General features: G+C 48.6%; 1 protein-coding gene across 1 annotated transcript in view; it reads right to left on the minus strand.

Moving 5' to 3' along the window:
• Window positions 1-20,247, minus strand: part of LOC125956046 (fat-like cadherin-related tumor suppressor homolog) — a 200,146-nt gene that overhangs the window by 94,518 nt on the left and 85,381 nt on the right. The window contains 1 exon segment of the mRNA XM_049687524.1: window positions 10,638-10,697. The gene's annotated coding sequence lies outside the window, so the exon portion shown is untranslated.

The following is a 20,247-nucleotide window of genomic DNA, read 5'->3' on the forward strand; positions in this document are numbered from 1 at the left end:
CTTCTAATCGACCAGATCCCCAAATTCCCAATGTAATCGCGCATATAACCACCGGAACGGGACACAAGATTGAGGTCTCGCCCTATAACCCACCCGTAGGTAAGACCTGGCAAGCGATGATGACAAGACAAGCTTATGCTCAGCGCACCGCGCTCCGTGCCGTTGTTTACTAAACCAAACCAGCGCGCGCGCGCACACACATGAAAATAGAGGCCATCAACGATAAGATAAACGGACGAACGACGACGACGACGACGACGACGACAACGATGGACCCCCGAAAAAAAAAGAAGCGGGGAAATAAAAAAAGTCGAAAGAAAAACAAACAGCCAGCGCTCGAGAGATTAGCGTGAGATGCAACTGCTGCAGTTTGATGTTATTTCGTCCTTCCCTTGCTGTGTTGTGTGTGTGTACGTTTTCGGGCCTCGACCTCGTGGTTTCGAATTTCCTTATCCCCAAACATATGACCGCACCCGGAGTGTGGTAGAGGGCGATGATTTCATTACCGAACTCCGGGAGGCGGACCGACACACACACACACACACGGATGGGGGGTTTGTTGGTTTTGCGTTCGCTGCAGTGGAAACCGCGGTGGACTGCCTGGTGCATCCCGTCCCGTTGCTGAGGGCTTCCAAATCAAATAAAACATAAACACGAAGGTGAAGCACCCGGGAGGAGGAATCAATTTTCTAAACACACAACAACCACACACACACACCAGTGCACCGGTAGTCGGTGAACAGCAGGCAGGAAGCCGTATAACTTCGAAGCAGCTTCATGTTTTTGTAGAAAAGTAGAGAGAGAGAGTATGGATGTCATTTTGTTAAAACATAATTCCCATACCATAAATCCAATAAATTGTTGTAGGTTGGTACTTTGGAAACCTGATATCTCGTGACATGGCCATGTTGGTCATGCAATTGCAGCAGATTGGCGTCAGGATGAAGGAGAAGGAATCAGTGTCGAGGTCGAGCGGCAATTAATTAAAACATATTCACAAAACGCAGGTCAAACGGTGAATGTAGCGCTCGCAAGCAGCACTTCAAAAGAATTCACTATCGAGGAGCGGAGGAAAATCGAGGATAGGCACATCACTCGGACCGTGGCCGGACGGGGAGGAAACGATCGACCAGACGCGCAGATGAAAAAGACATAAAAATGCATACCAGAAGAGCAATGGCACCAACGATTCCAACCATTCCCGGTGGCTTATCTGTTCCCAGAGAGTGTTGTGTGTGTGCCGTAAGTGGCTCCGGGCCACGGGAAGAAGGAAAGGAGGTAAAGGGGAGGATCGATCGATCAGTTGCGCTCGAGTGGCTCTCTCTCCTCTCTCTGTGCGAGAGGAGAGGATGCCAGCAGGGGGAGGCGCATAAAGAAGCCAACATGTATACGTTGAATTGAACCATGAGTTCCGCTTCGCCATGCAGCCTGCAGTCCGGCATCACACATACAACACACACCCAGACACACAGACATTCTAGCACGTCGTGAGATCGAATCGGAAAAATAAATAGATTGCGATAAGGGATGTGCAGCAGGGGTCGTGAGGTGGTGGTGGAAAAGGGTGGTTCTGTGGTTGAGCTCGCTCCAGATCTGGACACACACACCACACACACGGTTCTGGTGCGAGGCCAAAGGATTTGTGTTTTAGAAAAGGGTTCCATTGCTGCATTGCTGGAGGCGCGAAGAAGGTGAAGGGGAGGGGGGCCTTCGTGATGCAAGAAGTGAGAAAGGAAAGCGAAGGAAAACCTTGAGAGGGGGGGGGGGGGGTTTCGCTTCCGAATGAGCGCCCCAGAAAGGAGAACGGAAACATGCTAATGCACTTCCTATCATTGCCGAGAATGGTCCAGGAGTGCCCGGAAGAGGGGTTTGGTTGGTACATTTTTCTGACATTTCTGCTGCTTGCCCGCCCCCCTCCGGCGGTCGTGTAGGTCAAGGATATGGCAAGGAACATCGGGATTGCTACAATCTGCTTGCGCGCTCTCTGTCTCTCCTTACCATCATTTCGTTCTTCACGGGTTCCTCCAGCCCATCATCTGTATGCAAACACTTCGGGTTGAGTTCTCAACCTTCTCCCCCACCAGAATCAGAAGAAATCATCCCTCCAGCAGACACACCGAGCGCGAAAAACTGTGTTGGAAAAACTGCAGCAAATCTCAACAGCAGAAGTGGAATGGTGTCCGGGTCCTGAGGCGAATACGAGAAGGGACAAGGTGCAACAAGATGCAACAACTAGACAACCACACCACACGAAGCAAATAATGGGCATGGGATGGGTTTGCACTGCGAGTGCACTGCAGTGAAAGGAAAACGGGGAGGCGAGGGGTCAGTTCTAAATCACTCATGGAAAATGAAACCAAGAATTAAAGGGAGGAGGAGGAGTTATGGTGCACAGTGCAGTGAAGTGCAGTGGAACAACTTTCTTTTCACTGAAAAACCGGCAAGCCGCGTGTACCCTCCATCAATCTGATACTCGGTTTTCGCTTTTCTTGCGCCCCGGGACTTTGCTTCGCCTCCTTTTTCCTTTTTTTGAGGTTATGGTGTTTGGTTTGGCCTTTTGGGTGCAAGCAAACGTGCAAGCAACTTTTTTGAGGTTATGTTTCCTCGAGCTTCCCAATGGTTGCTTCAATGGCGGCTACGAAAAAATTAAAAAAAAACGGGAGCGGAAGGAATTAGTAATTAACATTTCAAATAACCCCAGCACCATCTCACGGGCCGGTATCGTTTCCAGGAACTTATCAATCTGGACGTATGTATTTTTTTCTTCTTCGTACATGTTGTGAATGGAACGGGGTAATATCCCTCGAAAGGGGGTCGAGGATGCGGCACTGTTGCGGACGGGAATGCAAAACATTTCCGTACCGGACGGATGCGAGCTACCAACCAAGGCCACCAACAGAGCCGGAGGGAGTTGGAAGCAGTGGGAGCTGTTGAATGGGATACATTTATTGCCACAATAGCCAGAGCCACACACACACACACACAGGGAGCTGGCAACTCTTTCGCAGCACGGTTCCTGCTGCAGCTGCTGTTGCTGCTGGTAGCTCTTCTTCTAGCACGTAGATTCATCCCGGTTATATGATGCTGTTGCAGGTGTACAATCACACACACACACACACACACACACAGACGCCGGGAAGGATGTGGTTACATTTACCGGCCAAAGAAGCGATGATGGTAGCGCTGTGTGGTGCAGTGCAGTGAAGCAAACAGTGTCACGTCAAATCCGCATCCGGTAGGGGGTAAAAGTGAACAGAACGCTTGGTAGAACGGAGGAATGAAGAAAAAATGGGTTTGATGGCGTAGAAGGGAAGGTCAGCAAACAGCAAAAGGTGCGCCAGCGTCACGTCAGCGATCCTTGTGAGACCACTTATCACCGTTGCAAGTGCGGTGGTTGATTTATTCCCGTTCCGGATGACAACACTTCACGGCGTGATGGCGTGGATCATCCCCCCGACTTTCGTGGTGGTATTTGGGTGGGGGCTTCGGATGAGAATGGATTATTATTTCGTGTCAAGTAATGCCCGACGTTCGTCCAAGAGGAGGATTAATAGTTAAGATTTTACGCAGTGGGTTCTGTCGTCCTGCGTGTCGTCAGCTTTTTTTAAATAATAATTAGAGAGACTTTAAGCCAACAGCTTATCTTTCGTCACTAATGTTGATGACGTCACGGTTTAACACTTTATTCTAGTAGTCGTAGTCGCGCAACCGCTTTCAAATATGGTTTCTCAAAATGTTAATAATGTCACCTGCACCACCACCACCATAGTGACATCCGGGTTCATCATGAGACCCCGGCCCGGGTGCTCGATCAACCACAAGGAGGGATCCATCAGCGCTCAGGATTTATGGGTACATTCATTCGACCACACTCCTACTCCTACCATTAAGGACCTCGAACGAAACGCAAAACCCGGTGGAAAAAAGATGATGCGCAAGGAAACAACATCTCCAGTTGCAACGGGGGCACCACCGCCACCGGGACCATGGACCATGGGGTGGATCATCCATCAGCATTAAGGAGATGAAATTCGAGCAGATTTGCCCACCCGGATGCAACTGACACACTGAAAACGTTCGGTGTTGCTGCTGCTGCTGCGGCTGTATGGTGACCGCAGTGACGGTTCGTTCGCTCGCTGCCATCGCTGTGCACCGTCGTCGTCGTCGTCGTCGCCATTTTGAGTGCAATTCAAATTTGTCCGCAATAGGACACAGCTGCACACGACACTTTCCAGCGAGGCTGCTACTGAAGCGACCGGCCAAAGCGAGGGGGGGATCCGTGCCGGGATTCAGGTCGCGCGGTCCCCGGTGTTACCGAGCCCTTTTCACGGATTTGCACGCACGTCAGCCACACACACACACACACGCAAACGTGGGAAAGGTATGCTGCCATTCGTGCCTCGCTGTCATTCGAGAGCCGGCAATGGAGGAAGAGAGAGAGTGTGTGTGTGTCAGTGTGTGTGGTGCAGGATCTGGATCTGGTAGAAAGATTTTCGCCGTGAAATATTCATCCTTCCACCGCCGAACCAGCGGCTCACGCTGCAGCATATTTCAGCAGATTTCAGCAGCAGCAACAGCAGCAAACGCCGGTCAAGAAACAAGATGGTGGCAGGGACACGACACGGTACGATGAGGAGGTGATGGTGCCGAGGACGAAACAAAAATGCATTAAACTGGGCGGAAGTGGCCCGCGAGCCGGCGTGCAGTAGTGGTCAGTGGTCGCTGGTGGATTTTTGGTGACGATAGTAGTCACCGGCTGCAGCGTGTTGCATTGCGGGAATCCATTAATTTTTAATGCAATGGAGGCTAAAGAAGGGCTACGGAATGGAATTGCATTTGGCGGCTGGTGCATGCAGTGCGCGATGCAGCTTCGGATTTCGCGCCGGATTATGTGGTTTTCAATTTTCCGTAAGTAAGCGGACTACGAACGGGGGAAGGATAATTTTAGGAGTGCTTTTAGGGCTGAATAATTGAAGGTATCGTAGAGTAAAATGATCAAATTACTTAAGATAAGAGGTCGGAGGAGATATACAATGTAAGTGCAGCTTTTAATAATATCACATTTGTTTCACAATTGAAAACAGCGTAGAAAGCAATGCAAAAACAACTAGAACAAATGTAAATAAATTTATGTTTATGTTAATTCCGGAAATGTAAAAATGGTTAAACAAAATAATTTACAATAACTTGGGACACACTAATAAACGGCAAGAAAAGAGGAAGTAAGAGACAAGAGCGAAATATGATAATGGACGCTTTGAAGATAAGCTTTGAATTTTTTGGCATTCATAAAGTGAAAATTTGGTTAATAAGAACAGTAAGAAAAGATAGGGAAACATGTTAATAAAGCAAAAGGAATAGTTCAATTCTAGTTTAACCGCGAAATAATTCAAAAGACAGACTTGAAATTATAATAGATGAAAACTAAGAAATAATCATGCGTTAAGCTAAATAGCTAAAGACAAGAAATAAAATAGCAGAAAATGTTTTTGCAAAAGGAACTTTTACATTAGGAACTTTTCAACAACTGGTTAGCCCTTGGATGAGCAGAAACCATCACAAAACGTGCTACTCTAGTGCTACACGTCTTGTATATATTGTCTTGCATCGTCCGTCACCCGTTCATTAATCATAACTTTCCAAGGTCCCCTGCTTCGGTCCCGCGCGGGTGCGAGCAAAGCTGTCCATGTTGACCATGGTCAGGCGTGCAACTTCTCCAGCGCTTCTTTTCAAATCGTCATCGTCATCGTCATCATCTGGGTCAACACACGAACAGCACGAAAAATGCAGGTCAACCCTCAAAACCGCGAACCAAAAACACACAAAACCCCCGGAGGGGGGTTTGTAGCAGGTGACGTGGAGCGTGTGACAAACAAACGCACACACACACACATGCGCTGGCACACGAGGAACCTGTCCGAACGAAAGGAGCCGCTCCATTTGCGGGTGAAAGCTTAATTGAACGGAAAAGCTACAGATTGTGGTCTGCGGAGGCGCGCTTCTCGTTCTCGTTCTCCATGGTCGCACGCCCACTTGCCTCTTCCCCCGTTTGCGAGACAAGATGGACGATGACAAGCCAGCGCCAGAGAGAGAGAGGGCGAGGCGCACCCCTCACGCTCCTCACCAGCTCACTTCCAGAGGGGAGCTTCTGCGCGATGCTCGGTGAATGAGTCGTTTCTCGTCACTTTTCACTGGAGCATGATAAATGCTTCACCGCACCCACGGGGAATGGTGTGTGTGTGTGTGTGTGTGTGTGCACCTCGTGTGTTTGCGAGGATCCCACCGGCGAGTGAATACGACGAAAGGCAAAGAAAAACGGAAGACCAAATCTGTGAAGCACTGTTTCGCACTGGTGGACATTCCAGGAATGTCTTTTGCCTTCTTACTCATGCTGCTGCTGGTGCTGCTGCTACGACCAACGAGGGTTGCTGCTACTTAGGAAACATTTCTCAATTGCATATGGAAATTGGAGCTGGGGGAAGGAGCGAAGAAGGACCTTTCATTTCCTCCGGTCCAGGATCCGGTGGAATGCGTTCCAAGGAACGGTTTCTACAAGCAACTCCTAGACACCGAGTGTGAGTGATTTACATTTTGGGGTTTTCTCGTACGATGACGAGGACGCCGACGACGACGATGATGATGATGTGCGGTTGTGCTGCACGGCAACCATAACTAGATCGTATGCTAAATCATCCATACTAATTTGAATGTTTACTGAATGGCAGCCATTCCGTGTGCAAATGGGCGATACACGTTCGGTCGATCAACATTATGGTAATCGAATTTACAGCAACAGCAGCAGCAGCAGCAACATTATTATACATTAAACATTCAGTATGAATTTGTAATGTAGTATAGCTAGGGTAGTGATAAAAAGAGTTGTTCGAATTCTTCGTCTTCGCGGCTATCTTGGATTGAACCAAAAGGAAGTAGCAGAAGCAGCAGAAGCAGCAACCGGTTCTAAGGAACCATTCTCCATGGCTTGCTCCAATTGTGCTCCGAGCCCAACCACCACTAATTGGTCAGGGAACGATCAAGGGAATCCCGGATCAAAGCCCGGGGCATCATTCGCGCGGCGGCGGTTGCGGTTCCGCGACGGAGTCTCGAATTGACATTTGCATCGAATTGAATTAGGGGCACGATTCTCCGCTAATTGTTTGCTTAATTGAATTGCCCTCAAGGTCTTCCGTTCGGTTTCCAGGACCGGTGGCCAGTGGTGGCCACGGTTCACTCTTCCCGAATGCCATTCCCTCTCTCCTTTGAGCTCTTCGGTCAATTTAATGGAGAAGAAGGAAATTCAAACCCTACGAAGAAATCGCAGAAAAACATATCGACGATTTCATCTCAATTTCAGTGAGTCCTCCAGGGAGTGAGGATCTATTTCTCGACAATCACTGGGGATATAGTTGGTGACCCTCACGAGTACCGCCCATGTACTTGGGAGCGAGCGAGAATGCCTCTCTCCGACCCTGAGAGTTGGCCCATAAATTCCGAATCCACTTTCACCGCTGATCTATGAATATTCCGTGAGAAGAATGCCGGCCAAACTTTGCCGTTTGCCGAGTTGCGTGCTTGCGATGCTACCGAAGAAAGAAGCAAACAGCCTCGAGGGTGAAAACCCTCGCCCTCAAATTAATTCTCGCAGCCAGAAACCAACCACTTGCCAGCACGGACACGACTCCGCTGGCCTCGCTAGGGGTCTCGCTAGTGATTCGATTAGTTATTTGTTGAGCACGACGACCACGACGACGACGGCAAAGCATTAATGGAAGTGCAAGTTGCTGAGTGGTTCACTTCGTACTGAACGTAAGTGAAGTGATCCGATCAGCCGCCGCCAGGAACCTTACAGCAAGCACTTTGTGTTTGTGGCGTGGCGAGACCCCCCCGGGTCGGTTTTTACTATTTACGGGCATAAAATGTGAAACTGGAATAGAAAACCCCCCCCTTTTTTCCCGTCCCAGGAAATGCTAATAAATCCAGGGCGTACTGTATATCTAACTGTAAGTTCAAGTTTTGCTTTAGCGCCGCGTAACGCACGATTACCCTTCGGTTCGGTTCGCCGGATGATGGTGGTTAGAATTTATGCGAAGTAAAAGCATATTGTGCGCCGCACCATCCTCCATTAAGTACGCTACGGCTATCACTCGCGCCTGGTTCGCGGAGAAAGAAAGAAAGCAAGGGATCAGAATTATTATCCTTTTTATAACTCTGTGTGAATTGTGTTGCAATGATAAAGCGAACAAACCGCCCCAGCAACAAAACCTTTCTCTCGCGAAGGGTTCTATAGGTCTAGGGACGAGCCATTCCACTAGCTTCTGGGTCGTAATGCTGCGCTCAGTGAAGTAGCAAAAGAAAAAAACAGCCGCGGAACCGACAGGCAGCATAAACATATTTTAAAGTCCCATAAAAACCATTACAACTTTACCTATAAAGATAAAGCGTACGCTCCTGTGTCCCTACCTGTGTGTGGGTATCGTTCCATTCGTCTCGTGCTGTTGAGCCGCGAAAGCTGCCATTCTTGGCGGCCAATTAAAATATGCGCAAAGCCCGGCAAATAGTCTGCCAATGGGGGGGAGCCACCCTCCTCCTCTCGCTGTCTCGCTGGTACCAGGTGCTAAATGCACCACCGGCTCCCGACCGACCGGACCGGACTGCAGTGCGTTTCCTATTAAATACAACGTGGTGGCGTGGTGAGCGGTCGGCCGTTGAAGTTGAAATGAAATGTATTTATGCAGCGCACCGCCAGGATAACCACGAGGCCAGGTGGACCGAGTCCACCACGGCTTGATGGAAGGGGGGGGAGGATCATTTTTCAAAGCGAATCCTTTAACATTTCGATAATTAAAATCAGAGTTCGCTGTTTTGTGCTTCATCATTGCGCACCGGGAGTGCCACAGCTACGAATAGCTCCTGGAAGAGTCGGTAGCAGCATATAAAGGGAGGAAGGTGGTTGATGGTTTGCATAATTTTCAATTTGAATAAACATTGCACATTGCACGATGCACCGCAGTTACAGAGCAACCATTGCTGTAGAAAAAGTCATACATTTACTATAGCTTCAGCATGATCGCTACTGTCTCTTCTTTAAATCATTTCGAAACGATTTTGACAATTTTATGACCACCACCAATAGTTGTCTAAATGGTGAATACATCGAGGATGGTAGAGGACGTTCTCGTGGATCGTAAAATGGGTAACGGAAGCCCGTCCCTCGCCGGTAGTCGTCGATAAATTCGTCATTTCGCCAGCCCAGCTTGGCTCAAATGGCCCTACTGGCTGGCACGCTGGCTGGCGTCAGCTGAACTTAATGGAGCTTCATTAGCTTTCTTCACGCCTGCTCCGGAGGACGTGCGTCCTCGGCGTGGGGTTCCATCCTCGCATCCCTTATTTATAGTCTTTACACGTGACGGATGAGAACCCCCAGGAGGGTTCTAGGTAGATCGGGTGGCCGCATTGGAGGCCAAGCATCGAATCGAAAGCAGTCGAAAGTGCGTCCATCGCGTTGCGAGTGTGTAGGAACCACGGGAGCACCGGACGGACTTAATGTTAAACAGGACCATCGGTTTGGCCGGCGCGCCAGCCACACGCGTCTCGTCCCGGAGCAATAAAAATGTTTTGCCAAGAAGCTCGCGAGCAAGAGATGATGCGTTACGCGGAGGAAGCGCACGAGACGAGACGCCACCGCAACGTGCCTGCAACCCGGCAAACGATCGTAAAAGTGAAGAGGGATGGTGGGGACTTTGACGAAATCAAATTTAATTCATCCACTTTGCACCAACACTAGCAGCAGTACCCGGGTGAGGGCGGCTCATGAACTTGGGTTTTGGAATCCCAAATTACCTTTTTCCTACCACGTGCGACGTTTTTGTGTTTCTTATTCTACTCCTAAAGAGGGAGACAACACAGAAGTTCAAAAGTTAAAAATAGAGCACGATAAAAAAGGTTAAATGGGGAGAATCGGGTCTCGCCGAGGATTCACCAAGAAACTGAAGCTGGATAACCGCCGGAGAGTTGCCGGTTAGATGACCTTCTTCCGGTCCGGTGACAACGCACCTAGACGTCGGATAAGGGACGCGAAGCGCTGGGTTTACACACCCGTTATAGGACTCCTTTGTCCGTCTCGATGGTTGCGCGCATACTAGATCATAATTATGACAATTATTTATTTTAATTAATCTCCCGTTTTTGGTCTGTGCACGTCGTGAGCTGCCCGTAGTTTGGGGTTATGTAGTTCAGGTCTTGCGTCTGCTATGGTCCAGAGGACAGAGTTATGCTCGAGGTCGTCCGGTCAGGTCAGGGTAAGTAATTTGCGGGAAAATTAAAATAATAGTCTCTTGATATGGGTCCTCCCGCTTTCCCGCGTGTTGATGTTGATGGATATGCGCCCTTTCAGCGCAGCTTCAGTTTGTTTTGCCGCCGGCGGTGGAGGTGTTAAAAGATGATAGTTAACCCGATTCCTAAATCAGCCATTAAAAGGCGGCAATAAAAGCGGGAGGAGGAGGAGCCGGCACAAGTCGTTAACCCGAGCACCTTTGACACCAACAGCAAGCAAGAAGTTTGCTGCAAGTAATTAAATTTAATGATACCCGGGGATATCAGGGATACCGGGTAGAGGGGCGGTTATGGCCTCAGCTTACCGACTAATCTAATCCGATTTGGTTGGGCGGCTTTATGAGCTTCTTGTCAATGGTTCTGTCCTGTGAAGTAAATGATCAAACAAATTGAAGATTAGTTTTCTGCAACACTCAAGACACTATCTTATGCCGTAGGTTGTGTAGTATTCGTTAATGAGAAAATATCAAATATCCTCCCGGTAGTTGATCTGCAGGGCTAGCCAACAGTTGCTCTGGCGAAATGATTAACTAGTGCTGCTGTTGCTACTACTATTGAAACTGATCGATCGAACCGACGGTAATGAAGTTGGCCGATAAGCTAGGGCCATAGTCCTGATTCTCATCTCGTCGGCCACCATCATCATTAGTATGACCTGAGCTCGCCAGAGAACTTCGCATTTTCTTCGCAATCAGCAATCATAACCAGCGGCAAGCTAACTTTACCCCGGTATAATCAGTTGGCAGACAGGAAGGCAACCAGGTAGGTAGGTCGAGCTGCACCGTGGCTGCTATTGCATTCCATGGCGCAGGTCTGGCGCTCTCAATCAGCGCCACCGCGGGATTGAACAGCACGAGGAAGGTGAAAACGAGCTACAACACGAGCGGGTCTACGCGGGTGAAAGGTGAAAATGCAAATGAAATGCGCGCTTCGCTGTTGGCGCGATGAGCAAAAGAGCTTCCATCCTTCAGTTTGTCTGGTCGTTGTAGCGATGTAGAAACACGGCTCGGTGCTTCCCTCGGTTCCTCGGATCATTGCCAGCAGCTAACGGTGCTCCGAGAGCACAGAGCGCACAGATCTTCCGGACTTCGATTCGGGCCACGAAAAGGGCCAACGTAATACCGGTAAACACGGTTGCTCGCTCGCTCGCTCACCAAGTAATCAGCCTCACGGCCATGCCGCGCGCAATTACAGGATCCTCACCGAGTCTGGGATTGAGCTTCCGGGCGCCGGAGCAGGGGCAGTGGTGGCCGGAATAAAATGTTCGATGCCATTAGCATGGTAATTGAGTGGCAGCGAAGCCCCACGTCTCGCGTTGCAAGAAGACAAATCTCGATCTTCATCAGCAGCAGCAGTAGTGGCAGTAGCAGCAGCAAGATAGTATGGTCGACAAGTCAGTGGAAGTGACATCCGAACGCAGTTGCAATCTGAAACCCGGGCATCAATCAGTGTCACTACTGCAGCACGAGAGATGTCTTACGCTGCGCGCTGCTTAGTTGTCAGTTGGCCCGGGAGTAATCTACAACGGAACCTCAGTTCAGTCCGTTCAGTCCCCCGGGGGGCGCTATGATAGTTCCAAGAAGTTCGTGAACTTATCGTCGAACCAGTTAAACAACTACTCTGCACTTTCGGATTCAACTTCAAGCAGAAAGAAGCGCATGTGTTGGGGAAAGTTGAGAAATAGAACCGTCTCACTCTCGGGCCATAACTTCCGGAGCCCTGATTCCATTGAGTAATGAAATTACAATCTCTAAACGACGGCGGATGGATCCCTAACAGGGCGGGCCCCCCCGAAACCCAATATTTGTAATGACTTCGTAATTGAATTCGTAGCGACGTAGCTGCATTTTAGATCGGTTGCCGTGGCAACCGGTCGCCACACCAGAGGCGGAACGGTGAAATTTGATTTCCTGTGGCGGTGACTTTCTGATTCCTCGAGGCGGCTCGACTCGAAGCGACACTCGGATTCGGAGCTTGCAGACAGAGCACGAGGGCGCAACGGAAGGCACCGGATTGATGGCTTCAGTTTTAAGTCTATGGGGAACTGACATAAGATGGAGATCCTGTCAGGTCTCGTTCGTACCCGTATTATACCCCCGGTCTCTACTACTGCTGCCATGGTGGAGCCGTACTTTGTTAACCAGCTTTCCTGGTGTCCTTGGCGTCGCGTTGAATTACAAATCAGACTCCGACTTCTGCTTCTGAGCGCTAGTGGAGTAATAGTATTTGCTAGACATCCGATTCACCGGCTTCACTTCCCTGGGGTGTAGAATCCATCTCAAGATTGTTCCAAATTATTTGGAAATTATTTGATCAGCACCGAATGGCTACCAAAAAACTTCGAGACGTCGAAAGGCGAGGAAATATTTTGAGAACAAAACGAAAACCCCGTTTGATGGTTTTTAATCAGGCCCCGCGATGGTTGGCTATGTGTAGAAATCCATCTTCAAGGTCGCTTCAACCCCGATGGGTTAATCATTCGTGTCAGAACCATACATACCGCAATCAGTGGAACGCCAACTCGCGCGCGATTCAAAGCGAATCTCCAGAAGCATTTCAAGGAACATTTCTTCCCCCCTTTGGAAAGGTGGGAGGTTGGAGAATTCTTCCGCCGACGTCGGATCGCATCTTGAGAACCGAGAAACCATCCGTTTCCCGAAAGCCATACGGTCGTCCGGGGGGGCGGAAAGGAGAAAAAAAGGCAGAAGAGCTCGTACCAGAAGCTAAAGGCATCCGGACGTTTTTCGGAAGGGCGTTTACCACGAAGAAGACGAAGAAGCTTGAGGACCACCGGGTTGGCGAAATGGTGCGCAAATGAACAATTGAAGTCGACGGAACGAACAATCGCTAACGAGTGAGCGACGCGAGTCTTCCCCGTGCGCGGTTACCGGTTTCGAAAGGAGACGAAATGAGCATCAATCATACTTTCTCACACCTCAGAGCAGCTCGAGAGGACCTCTTCCTTCCCTCCTCTCCATCCAGAGTTTTTCCACCTTTTCGCGCGTACCATTTTAAGCGGATTTCTAATTCCTTTCAGGAGCAGGAGTATATATTCGAGCCCAGAAGAGCAGAAGAAGAAGAAAAAAAATGGCGTATTCAAACACAGGAGGCGGAGAAAGATGAGAACGGGAGTTTCGCTGCGTTCGATATTCATATTTTTCATCCTTCTGTCAGTGACAGTGGATTGGCGCGAGGGGAGCAAATTTGTGGTGCGGTTTTTGGGGGGGGGGGAGAAGAACCGCATTTAAATTATTTTTCCAACCTCGCCCACACTCAGGCACTGGGGAAGGCAAACGGACGGACTCCTCTCGGGCGGACTTTCTTCACCACATTCATCACCAACTTTTTGCAGACCAACCTTTCGGTGCTCAAGCACTCCCTCACCCACACACACACACACACAGCCACTGAACCGATTCCGCCATGATTATCGATCGAGCGTGAAATATTTGCCTTTAACTTTCATCCTCGGGCGGAAGTGGAGAACCAGTTTTTTCGATTTTCGTGGTATTTTTTTCCTGCTTTTCTTTTCGCTCTAAGGAGAAGGATAAGTTCGTCCGAATTTCACCAAGATTAATTGGTGGGGCTGATGCCCCGGAGGAGTGGATGGCGCGAGGTGACTGGAACTGGAATCCAGGAGCCGAGAAACTTTAAGCCACAAATTTCCACAAATTGAGCAGAAAGAAACTAGGCGGCGTGTGGCGAATGGTGGTTTCGGTACCGCATCGAAAGGGAGCATCGAAGGGCCAGAAAGCAATCAACTGTGAGCTTTGTGAAATGATCGATCGAGAACCACTCGATGGTGCTCGGGAAAGTGGTAGAGGAGGTGGATCTATTAAAATGATGAAGTAGAGCTTCATTGAGAATTGTGGCACTCAAGCCACAAGTTTTGAACCCGAAAGTGTAGCTTCGATGTCTGTGTGGGTAAAAAAAGGGTGGGGGATTCCGAAAGTGGTTTCGGAGTTTAATGAAAAATGTTTAAACTGTTACTCGAAGCTCGAAGTAGGCACTGACAGAAATCGGAATAAGAACAGAAGATGGGGATTGGGGATTGGGCGAACTCGGTATCCCCAAAACGCATGACCGTCACGCCATTTTGAAGGACATCAACATCGCGATGGGAATGGGCGGGCCCTGAAAATGGCGAACAATTTGTTCGGCACAGGATACCGGATAGCCTGATATGGCGCGTCACGTAAGCTTCGAACCAATTCCGGACCGGATGTTTCGAGTCCGGTTGTCGAGCAAAAGTAAAAAAAACTGTGTGCCTTCCGGAGCCAGAGGCCTCCAGATTGCACACTCTCCACGGCGTCTTCTAGTCTAGTTTTACACTTCACAAAACACTCGCTTAGAACTGAATAAATCATACTCCACAGATCCACAGCTGTATCCATCCGCCATCTGCCTGCCATCCGAAACCCACTCTGGAACTCTGGAACTACAGGCAGGGGAAGGCAATTTCGTTTCGCCGTCCGGACCGGGCAGGCCGGAGCATCTTTATCACTTGAGAATCTTGAGGTCCTTTCGTTCTCTCTGCGTTTTGTTTTGCAGCCAAAGCAATCTCGCGGAACAATTGAAAAGCCCCCTGGAAAGTACCCGGCAAGCGTAGCAGTAATCACGTGGAGCTTTTTTTTCGGTTGGCCAAGGACCACCCTACGCTGGTGTGCAATTTGTGCTGGCGACGAAGTGCTTCATCGTCGTCGTCGTCGTCCGGATTCGGTTCCGGTGAGTGATGGGCTAGAGCAGCAGCAGCAGCAGAGCTAGGGAAGAGGTCTGTGATGCTAGAAGGACAGTGAAAGGACGTTCCAGTAATTGCCGTGCGGTACTTTTATCGGTGTACACCGGAAACAGCGAGCAAGAGGAACGAGTACGCCTGTTGCCGCGAGGGAGCAGTCCGTTGTCTTTTAGTAGCGAGCGAGAATTGCAATTGCGTGCCCGATGTCTAAACGGCGTGAAATGGGATACGGAATTGGATAAATTTATTGCCCTCTCCTCCATTTTTTTTGTTTTGCTAAAATGACGGAATGAGTTTCCATGATTGAAGATGATGTTCCTAAGGATCCCAAGGCCCGTAGCCATCTGATCTGGGGCTCAAGTAATTCAAATTTGGTTCTTAAATGGCTTATTGAGGTAGGAGCGTTTCAGCAAAGCAGTTTGCTTGTCTTGTGTTCCACTAAAATTTCATCCCCCAAGAAATAAGCCCAATGAGGTGGAACATCTCTCTGACGTAATGTGGTTTCTCCTTTTCCCGGAAGCACTCCCGCGAACCATTAAATCCACGAGCAACGAGTACTCGCAGTGTCTGCCATTCAACTGCCATTTTGCGCCAGTTATGCGCGTTCATGCTCTGTGCTCTGCCGCTTCGAGTGCTGCTTGTGCTCTCACATCGGGAACAAGACCGCGTCCAAGGACATCCTAGACGAACTTGACGGAGACCAGCAGCGCTAGCGCTAGGGCACTCCGAAATCTAACGGAAGCGGAAACGAAACAGCTCAATAATCGAATCTGCCAGCCCCAATAAACCGCCCTCTCGTCGTGGTAGCAACCGAAAGGGAAGAAGGAGCTGACGCTGACGGCTTAGCGACGAGCTACTCTCTACTCTTGGCACAGATTTCTAGGGCAAGAAGCACACGGGCAAAGAACGTAGCAAGCCAGCCAGTCAGAAAATGGCGGTGAAGAAATAAGGGTTGCTGCGTTGAGCCGGAGAATCAATACTTGGCATTATAAATAAAGCTTAAATATAATAAATTCAAGCTCAAGCCCTGCCCTGCCCTGTCGTTTCTTTCTTCTGTGCTTTCTTTCGCTTGTTGTCACCCACTGCTCGCTGCGGTTTTGCTGCTTTGGCCTGAACGCGCCCGGAGCCCTGCTCGCGGATTATCGGATTATGTAAAAAACCTCCGGGGACGCAGACAAGCGCCACCGCCACCAGATGGAAGCTGTTGGGGTTAGGGATTTCGGAATCGGGAATTGGTTCCCCTTCCCCGTGTTCTCGGGTCTCGGGAGGAATCGTGACACCGTCAGCGTGTCAGCGGGAACACAACCCCCCCCCTAAACCGACACAACCGAGGTAGTAATGGGGTAAAATTAATCAACTCTGGGCTTTTTATTGAATTTTCTTCGCTCAATCGCGGCTACCAAATTAGCAACTGATTGTGCGGGTGCGGAGGGGAGGGAGAGGTGGGATTACGAAGCTCTATTTGAATAGCAGGAAATGGAGCATAGTTTTCGCATCTGGAATTTATCAGTATCGACTATCGGGATATCGGATCGGTCTAGAATGGAAAAGGGAAATATTGTGGAATAGTTTGCAATGCTTTTTGGATAGGAAAAAACGGTAAACAGACTAAGGCAGCTGGAGTTGCTTCTAGTGACAGATGAGAGGTACTTGTATTAAGTTTGCTATTCTTTGGAATATTTGTTTTATTTATGAAGACTGTTGTATTGCTTTAAAGAAAACCCTTTTCATATTTCATATTTCTTCTGATCAATTTCAGGATCATTTGGCAATCAATCGATCGGTTTTCAAATAGATTTTTGAGAAACTGATTAAGTTATATGCAATGAGAGGCATCGGCAATACCAGAACTGCCGTCACCATTGTAATGAATATGCAATTCTATCCTTAGATGAGCCTAAAGAGGTAGTTCAAGCGAATTTCTGGTTCAATGCACTCCAAACATAATCGAGCTATGGTAGCACTGTTTTCTCACTAGTATGAGGGTGTCTTCCTTGAATAATTTCAAAGTATTTGTGCATAATATACACAGAGAGTCACACATTCATGTTCTTTTCTTAACGACAAGTTAACAACTAATAATAAAATAGGAATTAAATGATATGTTAAGGAACGTGAATAGAAAATCCTTACAACTCTAGTGTATCAAATTTGAAGTGAAGTAATTCAGTAGTTTATTCACCAGATGCAGACAGCCATAACAAACAGGCGACCAGAAGTGCATTTTTATATATATAGAAACAGTTCTTCAAGAGCAGAGGATTACCGAAACATCATAAATGCTACCGCAAATCCTAAGAAATTTTGAAATCCATCTTCAATCCCTCTTCCCCAGCGTAACTCCAACCGTCAGAATGTATGGTTTTGAAATGTTCAATACAGATCCCTCACTTTTCGATCGTACGACGAGAAACCCAAGAACAACGCACCGAAGTAGATGCTAGTGTTTTGGGGAGCGAAAAAAATACCCTCGAAAGACTTCGCCATCACCATGAGTGATTGCATTCCATTCTTGTGTGGCGCGGAAATTAGGAGGAATCCCCATTCCGTCCCTATAAAGCGCACAATTTATGGTCCCCCGGGATGGGTAGGACAAAGGCCCACCACAGAGCGATCGGTCGGTCGGTCGGTCGTTCAGTCGGTGGCCGTAAAATTGAACGGCTCATCCCGCCGAGAATCGAATCGACACGCCACCATCGCTACCCCGTTTGTTTTATGCTGATGATTTCTTAAGATGATGGCGAAGATGATAAGAACGTATCGATTCCCCGTCGCGAGCATCGCGAGTGGCTTAAAGGCCCTGGACGTGGTGCTCCAATGCTCCAACGATCCAATCCGATGCCATAAAGTGGCCAACTGGCCAAAGGGAAACGAGGGAGAGCCGCCAGTTTAAGTAGATTCTAATAAAGATCCAATTAGCGAGCGTCCTTGGCAGCCCAGCTAAGGCGAGCTACCTCCTTAAGATGGTACGCAATGGCGTGCGCTCATAAATAACGAAGCAGCATAGCAGGGAACTGGGGCTGCGCTGTGGAAACAGAATAGAAAAACGAGCGAACGAAGCATCATGACGCAACGCACTGTTCTCTCTCTCTCTCCATCTCCCCGCTCGAGTGTTGCTCAATGGAGCTTTAAATTCAATCCGCTTGGTTCCCGGCGCGCGCGCGCTTTTTCAATCAAAATCGATCGGAATCTCATCCGAGAATATGGACAGGAGGGAAAAGCGGGGAGAGCACCTGTGCTCGCACCCTCGTATTTTGTCCCAATAATACTCACAAACACACTCACACGTACCAGAGTCTGATTGTTGAAATATTCATAAAAATTAAATCCTATTATTCCCATCGATTCAAGGCTAGAGCAAAAAAAAAAAATCTCTGGCGATCCCGATGTATCAGACCAATAAAAGCGAACAGTGTGAGCAAACACACATTTCCCGTTCTTGTTTCTGCGGCCTCAGTGGTGGTGGTGGATCGGGGGTGCAAACATAGTGCTTTGTGCGCGACGAATACTGATTGTCACGATTAAATGTTTGCCCGCCCTGAACTAGAGGACGAAATGGAATTAAAACAAAAAAATACAACAACAACAACAGCAGCAAAAAACGGTGCACTTAAAACATAAAAGAGAAACAGAGTTTGTTGCACAGCGATGCGACGGATGTGCATAAATTTTAATGTTCAGCATTCAGCATCATCAGCGCGAAATGGAAATTCCATCACACCCCCTCCCCGGTGGGAATCGGCTTAAACCATGCGGAAGGAAAGAAGGAAGGGTGGTAGCTTAAAACATCGATAACAAAAAAAAACGGCGGTGGAAAAACAGCAGCAAATTAGGAATGGCCGGTTGTTTTTATCCATAGCCCTGTTTATTTTTTTGTGTTTTAATTTACAAAACATCCATCTCGTTTTCCACCAATTTTCCACCACGTGCGTGTGTGTGTGCACGAGCGATAATGAACATTACTTCCGCTACATTTCATCGCTCAGCCCACTCGCCAGGCGTATATTTGCAATGCAACGAGCACAAATTCGCACAAATTCTCGGGCGCAAGCAACGGCGCGCGAACAATATGCTGAGGCAAAGGAAAACAAACACACAAAAAACGGGTTAACGCACTTACGCACGAACGCACGCGTGAAGATAACAGTGTATTCGCGGTTCAATATTTGCACGAATATTAATCAATTAGAAGAAAAGCAGGGTGGGGGTTGGCTTCAGAGTGAGCGCTTCCTTGTGCTTGGATTCCCGGGGGATCAGTTCCAGCAACAACACCAGCAGCACCAGCAGGTTGCTTACGATCGGAAAATTTCGTAAACAATGCCGGAAAATTGATGATGGTCGTGGAACCCCCAGAAAGAACCAGAGAACATAACGAGAGCAAAGTAAACGCCAAGACACTAACGAACAAACAACGTGTTGCGTGTTGTTCGGAATGGCAATGGTCGACTCGAGCAGCTCGATGCTCGATTCTCGATGACGACAAGAGAACAGTAGGAGACGGGGAAGCCATGGAGCTTCCTGGAGTGCTGCCCTGGATGAGGCGCTTATCTGCGTCCAATTTGTGCGTGATTGAGAGCTGCTGTTATGCTGCTACTACTGCTGCTAATGCGTCTGATTCCGTCGGGGTTTTATGTTAGTTGGTGTGATATCATCACGTGATTATGCGATTCAATTTGTGGCAACACGATGTGTAACTTCCAGCAGCAGCAGCAGCAGCAGCAGCAGCAGCACTAGGAATGGTTTTTGCTTAAGTTAATCAAAAACAAAAATCCTACTATTTAGGATGCGAAACGAGATATTCGATCACTCACACCTAACATCTGAGGAAGTTAATTTATGCGCGCCACAACGTTTTGTGTTTTTTTTGTGCGAAATTCCGAACACTATACCGCGCATGGCCCTGCCTAGTATTGCTAGCTAGTTCTCTGGCCTCTTAACCCGTGACCAGCGTGCCGGTTTATCGAGTTACACGCAGGGGCGAGTGGAAAGGAACCAGTTTTATCACGGCTTCACGGTGATCACGTACGCAACCGAAACGCGGACACCGCACGGACGGATGGATGGTTAAGCTTCTTCCATAATTTCACCAAAGTACCATTTCGTGACGCTTCCGCCTGACGAACCAGCGGGAAACATCCCGTCCGTTGACCATCGTGTACGTGAGGGCGCAGAAAGTCGCC

Source organism: Anopheles darlingi, chromosome 3 (genome assembly GCF_943734745.1).
Source record: "Anopheles darlingi chromosome 3, idAnoDarlMG_H_01, whole genome shotgun sequence".
NCBI classification, from domain to species: Eukaryota; Metazoa; Arthropoda; class Insecta; order Diptera; family Culicidae; genus Anopheles; species Anopheles darlingi.